General features: G+C 34.9%; 2 pseudogenes across 1 annotated transcript; one reads left to right on the top strand and one right to left on the bottom strand.

Moving 5' to 3' along the window:
• Positions 1-6643: 6643 nt before the first annotated feature.
• On the bottom strand, positions 6644-7782 carry LOC143619959 (transcription factor TCP4 pseudogene; annotated as a pseudogene).
• Positions 7783-11345: 3563 nt separating this feature from the next.
• LOC143620014 (protein SEEDLING PLASTID DEVELOPMENT 1-like) lies at positions 11346-15495 on the top strand (annotated as a pseudogene). Its single transcript, XR_013151273.1, has 10 exons — positions 11346-11736; positions 11809-12023; positions 12088-12238; positions 12810-13001; positions 13070-13232; positions 14092-14330; positions 14410-14425; positions 14614-14798; positions 14875-15000; positions 15073-15495. The product of XR_013151273.1 is annotated as a protein SEEDLING PLASTID DEVELOPMENT 1-like (transcript).
• The last annotated feature ends 269 nt before the right edge of the window (positions 15496-15764 follow it).

The raw sequence follows: 15764 nt of genomic DNA on the forward strand, positions 1-15764 counted from the left end.
AATTGACAAATTTTCAAACTTTGGACTGAATTGGCAAAGATATCAAACCACAGGGACTAAAATGACCATTAACTCAAAATTAAAAGGAGAAAGACAAAAATACCCTTAAACTAACGGCATAGCTGGATGCCGTTAGACGAATGGGACGTAATTGGCTAATATTTAAAACTATGAGGACTAAATTGACAAAATTAAAAATTTTGGACCGAAGTGGCGAAAGTGGCAAACTACAGGGACGAAAATGGCCATTAACTCTTTTTTTTATCATGTTAGGATTTATCAACCCTAGGTAACGAATCAAATAGGAATTTATTTTTTGGTGTGGGGTGTATGAAGTGATTTTGTTTATCAAGCTTTTGCAACAGTTAACATAATAACATTACATTGGGAAGATGGCAAGATCGTGAATAAAAAAAATTAAAAATGACTTTGTCGACTGAAAAGAAAAACCCTTATTGCTGACCCTTTTTTTTGGCGTTAAATCTGTTGGATATTCCTGTATTAGAACCGGAAATAATAAAATAGAAACAATAAATGATAACGGTGAACCGGGCTTGTGTTTGACACAATTCCCTTAAACAGATTCGCGGTTTGTTCCCAGGGTACTCTGGTTCGAAGCAGTAGCGGACTGCCGCTACTGCCGGACTTGATCACTTGTCTGAAAGGAAATTGTAAGATGTTGCAGCAAAGAGGAAGAGAGAGTTGTGTGTTTTTCCATGTCTTTGACTGAAGCATTTGAACTGGTTTTATAGCCAGAAAGTCATAACATAAATCAAACCTCATAATGATCATTAAAGTGTAATAAAACAGAATAATGATACTTTTGAAACCAAAATTAATAATAATAATAATCATTAAGAGAATAATTATCATTAAATCGTTTGACCAACTTTAGTTACGAAATTCTCAAAAACAAATGCAAAACCGAAAAACTCAATTTTGCACCCCCCCTGCGCGCGGGTAGGAGTTGTAGTAAAACACATCACAAATTTTCAAATAAGTAGTGAATATTGCATCTTATAAACTACTTCTCATTTTGTTTCACATCCGATGTAGAACAAAGTTTTACAATTTAACTTTTGAGACATTCATTCACACATACTTCTATTTAATTTTTCAACAAAATCTAGCGCCATAATTTTTTTAAATCAACTAACTTTTATATACTTCAATTTTTACAATATTAACATATAAAATCAACATCTTTAATTTGAGTCTAGTATTAACATATACAACAATTTTGTCTAATTTACGGTTTTAACAGAAGAATCAGCGGAGCACATTATGGTTTCATGTCACTTCGCCCAAGCAACATGGCAAGTGATATCTCAATGGTGTAATGTCCCGTCTTTTTTTGCTTTCGGTGCTCGTGATATCTTGGAGATGTATAAATATACTTGATTCCCAAAGCGAAAGGCTAAAGCTTTCCAAGCTATTTGCATTACGACAATTTGGTGTCTTTGGAAGACCCCGAATGACGTGATTTTTAATGGGAAATCGGCTCAATTAGGTGTTGTAGTGGGAAATATAAAAGCTTTGGGCTTTTTATGGGTGCAGAATATATCGAAAATGACAGATATAACGTAAGAGAATTAGAGGTCTTTTAACTTGTAAGAAGATGCTTTTGTGGTGTTTGATTTTGTTTCTTGGTGTTTTTTTTCCTTCAGGAGGTAGAACCTGGCTCGGTTAGTATCTTGCTATACCATCTTGATGGTTTAATAGACTTTTATTTGTTTGTCGTTCAAAAAAAAATATGTTATACTTGTTGATTTAAGGTTGGACATTATATATAGATATTGTGTAATTATACACTTGCTTATTAAAATTATAATGGTGTTATTATATGCATATGTGGGGTAATTATGATGTATACTTATACGAACGGATATACTCCTCATCCAAATACATGTGTTGGATGTTGATAACCTAAAAAATACTCTCCTACTAGAAACGGCGTATGATATGTATTCAATGTTTTGTGGGCTTTAAATGTAGCCGAAAAAGAGTAGTATTTTGTTCCAATGACATGTCCTCATCAACCATAAAGAAGTACTAGCAATGGTCTTTATCGCCAAACGACTCGTCCCTTTTCTTTATATAAAACAAATTATCAAAAAAAAAAAGCATTTAAGTTTGAAGATAGGGACCATTTATTGACAGGCTTCCTTTTCATCATAAGCCCAATCTTCAATGGAAGTACTTTCCACAATTCACAAATTGTATTATAACAAATTATTGGAATAACTATGCTCGTACTATAGAGGTTGTAAATTGTAGTGGTGCGAATCGTGTCGGGTTGACGAGTTAGCGTTCTTCAATCCTAACCCAACCTATATTTTTGTTCGTGCCGGGTCGTGTTGACCCATTTAAATTCGTGTCGTGTTTAGGTTGTATTTCGGGTCAACTATTTTACGTTCATATACGGGTTAATAATTTGTGATAAATTATTAATTGCTCTTACTCATATAAAACTTGTTAATAATTTGTGATAAATTTAATTATTTTTGTGTATTTACCTCTCATTCTCAGTTAACAAATTTAGATTCATATATTCAGCTCAAGATAAGAACAAACGAACGAAATAACCAGAGAATATACATTTAGAACTAATAAAATGAAATTATTAAAAGTAAAAAGTATATATAAAAGTAGTGTAGAAAGAAATTAGTTTACTTTTAAATGTTAATTGATATACGAAAAATTAAAAAAAAAAACTAAGTATTTAACTTTAAAATTTAAAACATATTTTCTCTAAAATAAAAATATTAACTTCTCTAAATTTGTTAAGCGGGTTAACATGTCAACCCACTTTTTAACGGGTCGGGTTCGGGTTGACCTGCTTTTTAAACGTGCCGGGTTCGGGCTGACTTGTTTAAGAAAATGGGTCGTATCAGCCGACCCAAAACCTATATTTTTTCGTGTCGGGTTTCGGATCGTGTCAGGAATTGACACCCCTAATAAATTGTAAGAACATGCCTTGTGGGCTTTGTGTGTGGGGAGTGGGGAGCCGTTTCAGCTCTGTTAACGCCCGCTAAACCACAACATCATCTTCATTTTGGGCACAATCCCATTAAACCAAAAACAACCCCATCACCTTTATCTTGCCACCAATCTCACACGCATATTTAATTTTGTTTTTTTATTTAAATACTAGTTAAACAACAACGTAATAGCTAAATGGTGGTTTAGTTAAGACCTATTATCCACGTGACAGAGCGTTATACACTTTTTAGTTAGCTCATAACACATAGCATAATAGCATCTAAAGGCGTATGTGGGTTTAATCAATTTTGATGCTCACCATAATGCATATATGTAAACCCTATGGTGAAAATATAAAACTATTACTATATAGTTTGTTTAGAATATTTAACTTTTTCATAAGGATGCTTTGATCCAGAAAATGATTCAAAATGTCCAATTAAAGAATTATGCCCACAAGATAGACCTTTATCTAGTAACATGGATTGTTGCAAAGATCACAATCTTGTTCTTTAAACATAAACATCCATTGTAGCTTTCAAAGCTAAGATCGAGGCTAAATTATCATAACATAAGAAGCCACGAAAAATTCTTGCTACCTGAAGTTGTTCCGGAATCCCAGAAATCCGAGCAGTGATGGAGATGCGAACGGTGAGATTAAACTTATGCTTTTTTTTTCTCACTATATTCTTTTTGTAGGCACTAACAGCATCATTCAAATTTCACCATGTTATTATTACTATTATTATCATCATCAGGACCACGTTTAGAATCCACATGATTCTCTAGCGAGGTTGCACCCGAGCCCTCGATCCGGGCACATAATTGGACCACAAACTAGATAACCAGAAAATGTTGTGCGCACCTGAATGTAGCAAAACAACCCCTTAACCCCGCTTTTAGCTATCATCCCAAATTCTACCATGTACAGGATAATAACAGGAGCCGCACCAAGTGTCTGATAATGGGGTCGAGTAACCCTAATGCACCACACGCATTTGAAAAAAGTGATCTCGGTTAACATATACTATAATGTTATGATATACAAGGGCAAAATCAAGATTGCATTGATCTAAGTTTATTAAGAACCAAATTACAACTAGTTTTATACCCGTCCGGTGGACGAAAAGTTTAATGCTATAATGACAAAACTATCTTCTCTTTTTAGTTTTTTTGCATTCTAAATCAAACGACACATGTTTAAGATAAAAGCACAATCTTGTTTAACTAGTGAGTAAAAAATGATCGAATTCATCGATATAAAACACAAAGCAATGAAAATTATTTATGTACTTACCTACGTAAATACATCCAATCTCCAACATTCCAAGTGTAATTCATTACACCCTTTCCAATATATTTAAAATATATTTCATATGTACCGCGTACTCCAACATTCTTTCTTGATGAATCGCACCTTAATAAATAATAAACCTACATTGATTGTTTGCCTTCTAAAAAATATATATATGTTACCTGAAAATTGACCAAGTTGCTTACTTTTAAATGTAGTTAATGTATCCTGATAAAATAAGAATAAAGCTGGATTGATAAAAAAAACCATAATCCAGCACAAGTTCCCCTTACCCCTGCAATATGCAATAGACATGCCTTAAAGGCCAAGAATAACATCCATAAAGGTTACTGTATTTGCTTTGTAAAACGATAATGTCAATCGACTCGATTAGATTACATGATTCCTTGTAAAGAATAGACTAACTCACGACTAAAGATTTTTGTTCTTAATTGTCCAGCCATATATGGTCTTCCCACCAGTGTTCTCTGCATAATATAAAAATAGTTCAGTTAACATGTCCAGCTAAACATTCATGCAAGTATAATGAATAAATGTAAGAAAGATCATGTCTATATACACCAAAACATCATGATTAATGTGTATAAATTAGGCTATTTTGTTAACGATTGTTTCCGAGTAAAACACTCCTAAGCCGTACATTTCCTTGTCATTGTCCCATCCTTAATCATGAAATCTTTGATGACAAGATTAAATGCAGAACCTTTGTAACCAACACCTAAAAGAAAAAAGTGAAAAGATTATTACCCATAAGTTCATTACTAACAGGAGAACACATTGTTAAGCAGACATATATCATCAATCTTATGGTATCTAGAACCAAAATGTAACATGCACTGAATGTACTTAATGGATTTTAACTACTTAAGTAAAAATTAATGACTGCTTGTATAGTTGTATGCTGAAAGTTAGTTAACATACATAAACTATAGAAACCATAAAATTGTCTAACAAAACCCTTAAAGAGAATATACAAGTAATATCCAACTATAACAGCAAATTGCCATAAAAAAAAGTACCTCGTTCTATCTGTCAACACCAGCTCCGAATCCACTGCCGTATGATGACTGAAATCTAAATAAAAACAACCGAAAGCAAGAGATACATTAATTTCTTTTATTTATGAGCCATTGCACGCTAACTATCTGAACCTGCCTCATATGCTCACAACAGGCCGGTATGTTATAGAAGGTACCACAACACAAATAGTTTTGTATTTTGTAAATCCTTTAGCTTGAGCATTATGATAACACATGTCAAGTTCCTTCAACTCATTACTACAGACGCATCAACGATCACTTGTCCTGATGAAATAAAAACAAAGTTGCACTTAAAATTAATGGATTTACAGTCGCAAAGAATCAACAAACATATAGGATAACCCCATGATCTTGAAATTAGCATATCAAAGACAACAACATAATAAACCATTAAACCTAATTCAAAAGAATGAAAAACAGACATTAGAACAAAACCATTGAATATGAGAGATTGATCGTGGAGTTGATATGTCCCTGCCATCACGCCTCAAATACAAAATCAACTAACAATAAGGTTGGCCCTGACCTCATATTATATATGAAATCAAACAATTTGGGTTTGAATCGAGTATGGGGAGTTGTGAGTAAAACTCAAAATTAGAGATAAATTTTAGTTTGTCACGCAAATAAGGAAATAATTACTCACCGACAATGATGCATTGGGCAAAGGAACAAACTTAAAATTTGGTAACCGTCGAAGTAGGCGAACAGCAGCTGAAGATGATGCATGGAGAAAGAAAATAGTCACAGAAGATGAAGAGGAAGCCATTTGTTTATTTATTTTTTCTGGTAGAAGGCTTGAACGGAGAGTGGGGTGATATAGGTGTCATTCCCGGGAGTAGCAGCGGTTATCATCGACGTGTGTAGGAAGTTGAAGAAAACAAATAACTTCTTGTAACTTCCCCTTCTAGAAGGAATTTATGGAGTTTAAACGATCCAGATTTCACCTCAGCTTGATCCAAGGGTGGATATTCATCTAATAGTTGGTTACATAATCCGGGAACAATATATATACATAATATAAGAAACATAGGCTTGGACATTCAAATTGTAGACATAGAAAACAGAGAGTTTAACTGTTATTAACACAAACAAAGTCTAAAGCCAACAAATAGCTCAATTAAAACATGAAAACTGAAATAAAGTACAAGCTAAATCACAATTGAAAAACACGAAATCAAACTCAAATTCGTTCTTCTCACCGTATAGCTCCAATTCGATCCTGTAATCATTGTTAAATTTCAAGAAAATTAGATTGACATGTTTGAAAAAACATGAAAGCGAATTGAACTGGAACCAACCTTTACGATAGACGAGTTCAAGGACTGAAGATAAATCATTGACGCGAGTCGGAGGAAGCAGAGGATGGCTTGTCGGATATGCCATCATGCTCCTCTTCATCACCTCCGGTTCGTGCAGGAAAATGCTGCCCGGAAAGCCCACCCACCCCGGAACTGAACCCGGGCAAGTAAGCCAGGGTCGGATGTTGATTAATGGGCGGGTCAACCCACGCACGAACCGGAGGTGTGTTGCTGGACTGAAGGGGTCCCCTCTGAGAAATGTAACTAAACAATTGACTGTTCGTTGGATGACCGTACAACGGCTGCATAAACGGCGTTGTTTGCGTCGCTGGCGAACTAAACACAAATCCACTAAACCCACTGTTTTCCGGCCAACTGGAGCCGCCGTCAAAGTACATATTATTATTATTACCTTGTCCGGTTTGGTTGTGTGAAATCGGATCTTGAAATGATTGAAGAGAAAGCTTCAGATCTTGATTCTGGTAGCCGGGTCTTGAAATTAGTTCCGATTGTGGAAAACTGTGGTGAAATTGCATGCCGGAAGAGTTGTTATTCCCCGCCGGAGTTGATGAACCACCCGCCGGAAAAAAAGATTTGATCGAATCAAGAGATGCAGGCAAAAATCCCGAATTTTGATTACTACCCATTTGAATACCAGCAAAATCATCATCTGGGTGTTCCTCCAATTCACTCAATCGACGATGATTTAAGCTTTCTTCATTAGGGTTTTGATCAAGATTCAAAACCGGAGTTAAACCGGCGGTGGGCTTCCACGGCGGAAGCTCTGCAAGCTCGTCAATTGAAGCTTTAGCTTTCTTAATAAGCCAATCAACGGCTTTACTGGGCCGATCGTAACCAAGGCGGTCTTGCACGTCGTAGAATTGAATAGCGGTGTGAGCTGACAGCCGGACACGGCGGTCTCTGGGTCCTTTGGCCGTACACACCTTGCTGTGTCGGTCTTTCCGGCCAGTGGACCGTACAATGTGACCTCCGTTAACTTCCACAATCTCCCCACCGCCGCCGGTGTTCGTCAACCCCGGTCTCGACGGCCTCGGCTGGTGGTGGAGTTGGTGGTTCTGGCGGTGGTGGTGGGGGTGATCATTTTCTTCCATTTGTTCCGGCAGGCTGAGAGCATGTTCAGATGCAGCTATACATGACAAGAATAATCCTGATAAAATTTGTTATTTGTTTGTGGTAAAATTGAGAAGAGTCCTGACGCTGCAATTGTTTATCCCAAAAAGGGCTGCAGCTGATGCTATGCATGACAAGAAAAGAAAAGAAGAAAGCCTAAAAAGGTAAAATTTAAATTGATCTGAATTGCAGGCTAACCCATATCTTTAACTTTCTTTCTGTAAAACAGGCTTTTGAATCATAGAGTACCTGTGGTTGTAGAGTAAATTGGGATCGTGTAGGTTGTTTGCGGTGGCTGTGAACAGTAAACCCGATATTTGGAGGGGGGGTTTTGAAAGAACAAAAATGAAAGGAATACGTTATTATTATTATTTTTTGGGGCCTACAACAAAGGGGAGAAGAAGTCTTTTGGGTGGCATTGGAACTGTGTCAGAGAAAGATTTTACTTATTGAGTTTTATTAATGGGATTTTTATATACATAATATATTCCTTTCTTAACTTTCATTATTACATATATCTCTTAAGCTAAATATTTATTTATATATTTCTCATTCTTATTACAATTACCCTTTTTAATTCACAATATCCTAATGAAAAAACCAAACATCTTACAGAAAAAACGGCATCGGCTTCCATTCATGACGTTCCACCCCTCATTAACTTACAACCATCGGCGGCTTCCATTCTTCTGGCGTTTGATCGCAGTAACGTCCATACGTCGGGTTTCTTTTTCTGTCGATTTTTTGTCTAGTATGTCTACTTTTCCTGACGATTTTTTATGAAGACTGCAAGCCCTAATTAATCTTGTTATAATATGCGTATGTTTGTCTTAAAACCAACTCGGGCTGGTTTTAAATTTTGGATACATATAATTGTTGCTATTAAAAAGGGGATATATGTAAATTAGTTCATTAATGGTAAAATTGTCATTTAGTAAACTAATTTTAATGAAATTGAGAGATATGTAATATAGGGGTCGGTTATTGTACGATAATGAGTTATCATACATTACGTACGCAACATCTTGCACCAACGATTCTAATTGCAATTATAAAAACGCAGTGGCATAATTGTAATTAACTTAAAAATACTTCACGCGCACATCCTAAATCAGATCACCATTTGCTTCAAACCTTCAACCATAATCAAATCATCGACAAAACTAAAACAAATCAAAATCGAGCGTCCCATTATCGACATAACTAATTGAATTTTCGGGTTGTTATAGTTGAATTAATCATGTCTTGAAGAGTATTTCTTTGAATTAATTTGATTAAAAAGATACGCTGAGTTAATTCCATTATTGTCACTACTGCATACCACTCTTTTTCAACTAATTCATTTATTGCTCCATGCCACGTACAATACAAAATTGAAACTAATACGTTCAATACAATAGTGAAACTAATACGTTCAATACAAAATTGATACGTTCAGAACAAAATTGACACCAAAAATTGATACGTTCAGAACAAAATTAATATGTTCATAAGAAAAAATTGATACGTTCAGAACAAAATTAATACGTTCATAAGAAAAAATTGAAAAATTGATACGTTCAAAACAAAATTAATACGTTCATAAGAAAAAAATGATACGTTCAAAACAAAACTTAAACGTTCATAAGAAAAAATTGATACGTTCAAAACAAAATTAATACGTTCATAAGAAAAAATTGATACGTTCAACACAAAATTAGGATTCAGATGACACGTTCAGAACAAAAAATTGATACGTTTAGAACAAAATTGATACACGCTCAAAACAAAATTAGGATTTAGACGAATTACTCTAAAACAAAATCTAAGCTTCATAACAAAATTGATACGCTCAGAACAATTAGGGTTCAATTGAATTACTTGATTACAAAATTGAACCTTCTGTTCAAAATTGATTTGTTCATAAGAAAAATTATATACATTTGTAACAAAATTAGGGTTCAGGTGAATTAGTCTGAAACAAATTGAACCTTCAGTATTGTTCGTTATGTTCAATTGCTCGATTAGTCTAATTTTCAATCTTCAATTAGTCCGACTCCATAAACGAGAACAAGGATGGAGAACATAAAACTATACGTTCCATTTTCAGTTTAAATTTGATTTTGTTTATGATCTTGGTTTGCAATTTAGGAGTCGATGTATGATTTTGGTTGTTTAGCGAAGGATTTAATTAAGGACGAAATCTGATTTAAACAAATTTACAATTTTGCCACCGCGTGTTTCCAGAAATCGACGATCCAGTAAATCGAGTACCTATTGTATGATAACCAATTATTGTATTTTATCCTTTATCATGTACCTATTGTATGATAACCAATTATATGTAATAAGGGAAGTTAGGGAGGGGATGTATGTAAATGCCCATTTATTAATTATTATTTTATTTTATTACTTGTAGATGTACAAATTAGTCGAACCATAACAAATTAACAAGTTACTTGAGATCAGATCGATTGAAAGCTCAAAGCTATTTGAGCTTGAGTAATATAAAGCTTGAGCTCGACTCGGCTCGTTTGCACATCCAATTGCTTGTTACTAGGGATGAGCAGATTTGGTACTTGTACCGATTCGGTTACGATATTTTCTGAATTTTGTCTTCAATACCGGTACTTCACACATACCGAACCGATCATACCGAACCGATTATTTTGATACCGGTCTAGTGCCGATCTCATCCCTAATTGTTACTTTATTAATTTGATAAGCTAGAAACTCGTGTGTTATATAGGTTAAATAAAAGGAATAACAAATAAAGGGAAAAAATAATTTTGTAACTTTATTTACTGTGAAGGAGTGAAATGTAAAAATAAGAAAAATCAGAAAAAGTACATGTATGATGATTGTATCATTAGAGTATCCCAAATGGTTTCCTCACTAACATGATCAAGTCGGGTTGATCGGTGTTGCCCACCTTAGTTACCCTTTTTGCTTCACAGTAGTCATTTACGGGTGCTCTTTAACAAAAATGTCTCTCTTCACTCTCTGCTCCGCATTAACCGCTTTATCCTTCTTTTTCCTCTGTACAATATCAAAAACACCTTAAAACCGGGGTGGTGAAGATGCTCTTAGGTGAGAGGGGCACTCCAACCACCCATCCATTAGCATGCCATTATGTACGACTTCTATTACTTTCGTTTAGTTTCCTATTAATTTGGCATCTAGTATATCATACCCCACATAATCAAGCCTAAGATTAATTAATTTTAACGGTTCACATACCGCTGTAAAAATGCAACCCCTGGAGGCATCATACTATCATAAATGGTTGTTATGCAACTTATGCTTTCTATTTGGAAAGCTAAGAACAATATCGTTTTCAACACCATACCGTTCAATCCTAATCACATTAAGTGACATTATGGCTAGAATTAGTCAATTGGTGTTACTTTTCATCGTCCTTAATTATTATTTTCTCTAAGTTTATTCTCTTGTAATATTCGTTTATAGCGTTTCGTGGTTAAAAAGAAATTAGAAAGAAAATACAAATAATTTCTGGGATGAAGATAGACATAGACTCCTCCAATCCAGCTTCATTCAATAACCACTCGCTGTATTTGGCGCCAAAATCATCCGAACATGCTCTGTCTACCTCTACACCCCAAAACCCTATTGGGTTCGCAATCACAAACCCAACTGCTCAAATTATTATCAACTACCAAATTTGTTCATTTTCACCATCGCCGTAAATTATCAAACAGCATCATTCACAGGAGCCATGGGTACACTCCTTGCCCTTGTTCGAAGTCGGAGTTAACTTTAACTTCGAGCGAAGAAGAGTTCGATATGGAGTTAGGGCGCATGTTGAGGCTGTTGCCGGAGGAGAGTTAACGAGCATCACGAGCTTCACCAATTGATTGAAGTGGTTATGGATTTGGGCCGGAAACCCTTGGCTCGGTTTCCGTCTGGGGATTTTGTGTTGTCGGATAATTTGATCACCGTGGATGACCTTGAACACGCGACTTCGTTGGTAAATGTTGTTATTTGATTACTGCACACCAAGTGTTCGACCTATTGCCTTAATGAGTATTAACTGTTTTAGGTGGGTGATTTCGCTATTGATAATCGAGCGGGAATTAGTAGGACTTTGCACCGGATAAGCGCTATTAGAAACCGGAAGGGGACGATAATTGGGCTAACGTGTCGTGTCGGTCGAGCGGTATCCGGAAGTGCAAAGTTGTTGCAAGATTTGGTTAAAGATGGAGCTTCTTTACTGCTTATTGGACCTCCCGGAGTAGGAAAAACAACAATTATCAGGTTTAAACATTTTGTAATGCTAACCACAACTTTTGTTTGTTTGACCTGCAATCGTGTATTGTAGGGATGTAGCTCGAATGCTTGCAAATGATTATAATAAGCGTGTAATGATTGTCGATACGTCAAATGAAATTGGTGGAGACGGTGATATCCCGCATGCAGGTATAGGGAATGCTCGACGGATGCAAGTTCCTGATTGTGACATGCAACATAAGGTAATGAATAGGGTGTATAAGAGCCGAGCCGAGCTTGTCTCGTTTATATGAGAGCTCAAGCTCGGCTCATTTCGAGCTCTAACTATAAAGCTTGACCTTGGCTTGTGAGTAAATTTTCAAGCTTGAGCTCGACTGGCTTCAAACTCTAATTCTAAAGCTTGAGCTTGGCTAATGAGTGAATTTTAAAGCTCAAGCTCGGCTTGTTTATTGTTATTTATTAATTTAATTATATATATTTATAGCTTTTTTCTTATTATATATATTTATTATAATTATTAATTATATTACAACACAAATGTAATTTATTTAATTTTTCTTATATAGTTATGTATATAATAATAAATATTATGTAAATATATATTTATGTTAAAAAGTTATTAATCGAGCTTATTCTTGGGCTCAAGCTCGGGCTCGTTTAAGCTTGTTTACACACCTAGTCATGAAGAATAGCATCTAAAGTAAAACAACTAATGTAGGACAATATAATTTAATTTTCTTAAATTATGCATATTATGTATTTTTCCAAACATGTATACTAGGTTGTTAGTTATTGATGTTTGATATAATTTAGGTATTAATAGAAGCAGTTGAAAACCATATGCCTCAAGTGATAGTGATCGATGAAATCGGTACAAAACTTGAAGCAGCGGCTGCAAGCACAATTGCACAACGTGGGATTCAGTTAGTCGCAACCGCTCACGGTATTACAATTGAGAATTTGGTGATGAATCCTTCATTGGATATGCTTGTTGGAGGAATACAGGTATTTCAGTTATTATTATTCTTGAATGTTATTCTTTGTTTTGGAATTAATAATGTGGGTTTGTTAAGAGTGTGACACTAGGAGATGAAGAGGCGAACCGAAGGGGTGTGCAGAAATCAGTGTTGGAGAGAAAAGGTCCTTCAACATTTGATTGCGCGGTTGAGATTATTTCTAGGGTTGAGTTGAGAGTTCATGGTAGTTTGGAAGCGACCGTTGATGCAATTCTTGCTGGTTTGTTTTTGCCTTTGTTTGTTTATTTAAGGTAGCATGATGGGCGGATAGGATAACTGGTTGAAGCAGGTCCTTTTTTATATCGGTCTAAATGGGCCATTTTTACACGGGACGGTTTTGGGCTCAAATTGAATGAAAAACCAATAATATGGATTTAGGTTTTTGAAATGTTCAATTTGATTTTTTTTGGTTTTCACAACGGGGTCGGTCTCGGTTTTGCTATTTGGGCTTAAATTTTTTGGGCTGAAAAAATGGCCCAAAATAATGAATTTGAGTCAACATTTTCTGGTTATAAATGTCGGTTCAGTATTTTCAGTTTTTGGTACATGCGTAATCGAAATGGAAATGGAACTTTGTTTTTGAAATAGTATAAAATCAAACTGTTGGTTTTAGGTTGGGTTCTGTTTTTTTGGTTCGGTTGTGTAGGCTATTTCGGTTTCATGCACGCTCCTACTACCCGTGATTAGCTTTACAGGTTCGATTTGGTTATAAACATCAATTCAGTTTTTACGATTTTCGGTACATGCAGAACCGAACCTGAATTTGTTTTTAAATAATATGAAACCAAATCTCCGGTTTGGTAATGTGTGTTTTTACGGTTATGGGGGTCGGTTATTTCGGTTTCCTGTGGTCGCATATTTTGTCTACTTCTAAATTTTATTTACAAATAACTAATGCCTTGCTTATGATTACATAAGCAATAATCTAAATCTTAAAATAAAATTGACTTAAAGAGGCTGTGCATCAATAATAAACTGTAGGCTACTTTCAACCGGATCAATCATTCCCTCTTCTACTAACTATTTGATTCGACCCGTTTCATAGTTTGATTATTTTCACATTTCTTCATGTAAGGAAGGTCGTTCCCTAAATTATCAAATTTGCAAGTTGAATCATAGAGTGATAGATGCTACATTACAAAATGATCTGAATCCAATTGCATACGAATCATTTGTCAAGAAGAGTGTCTCCACGATTGAAGGCATTCCACAATGGACCAATGAGAAGCTTACACCTGTCAAACACATTTCTCAAGAGCCTCAAATTGATACAGATAATTCAAATGATAAGCCATCCTTGTGTCTATATCTCTATGGCGTATGATAATATGGTGTCACTTCTATTACTATGAACATAATTGGATTTTATTGCAAAAAGTTAATCTTAAGTATTGCAGGTCTCGGAGACAAGTTGTCATGGAATGGGTACCTCGATTGACTATTTGTACCTGTTATTATTATTTAGATTTTATATTTATTATTTATAATATCAATTTAGAATATAAAGATATCTTATTATATATCTTATTATATATCAGGATATCTTACTTATTATAATTTGAGAATTATTATTATTATATAGATATAAGTATCTATCTAAGTGAGTATATAATGTAGTTTTTTATCTAGACAAGTATTTAAACATTTAAAGATGGAATCTGTTGTTGAATATACGGATAATATTAGTGAAGCAGATGCAATACTTGCATTATTATCTAAAATCAAGAAAAATACTCGGATTCAGGCTGCTGCACATTCTAATGACATACCTATTTATGTCACGAAGGTAACGTTGATGGTTTTTTGTTTATGATTCTGTAAAAGATAATTTATTTATTTGTTCATAATTTTTTGTGGTGTAGACGAGTGCATTGACACAGATAACAAATGCCATAGAGGCATTAGTGACTGATTATGAAAATGGTTTTGAAGATAGTGAAGATGAATATTCTCAGATAAATGGATCAGAGAAGGCTGATGCATTGGAGGTACTTTATTTCTCTTATTTTTAGATTTTATAAATTAAACTTTGTTAAGATATTTTGTCCATTGTTTTACAGGAAGCGAGGATTGCAATTGAACAGGTTGTAATCCCAAAAGGTGAACCTGTAGAATTACTTCCAAGGCAATCCAATATTCTGTTGCTTCAAAAGGAGCTAATTCGCAAATATAAGCTACAAGCACAGAGAGTCGGTTCAGATGTGGATGAACGGCTTCATATTTTACCATTTCAAGCTGAAAAACAAGATAAACATGATGACGACAGTGATGATCATGATGATGATGATGGTGGTGATGATGAACTTAACGAGCTGTCCAAAGCAAACGGCTCACCCTATCCAGTGACCAGATTGCCTTTTCTGCCTGACTAGTTATTTGTTAAAACCGCGATTCTCGGATCTTGCTGAATATCGCTCTATATATTGCACATATATTGAATCTTGATCATTTGAAATTAAGAAAATGAATAAGATCGAGTTGGAGTAGGGTAACGACATTACCATTGATGAAGATAATTTGTTGATATTAGTACACTTTGATCCTAATACAATGTGTCAAATATGTAATATCTTGTTGGCTCGATCTATCTGTTTTAAGTAAGAAACTAAAGTATGGCTTACTAAGAAGACAGGCTCACGTATATCTGCATTTAATGTATGGATATACTGTATAGTTTGTAAATCAACTTTTAACTTTGTGAGTCGTTGTAATGGCCTTTGAAACTTGAAAGCACAAGAAACCCGCTCACCAT

The sequence above is a fragment of the Bidens hawaiensis genome, unplaced genomic scaffold, assembly GCF_021521415.1.
Source record: "Bidens hawaiensis isolate Kalapana, Puna unplaced genomic scaffold, B.hawaiensis_p1.1 tig00002525_1, whole genome shotgun sequence".
Taxonomy (NCBI): domain Eukaryota; kingdom Viridiplantae; phylum Streptophyta; class Magnoliopsida; order Asterales; family Asteraceae; genus Bidens; species Bidens hawaiensis.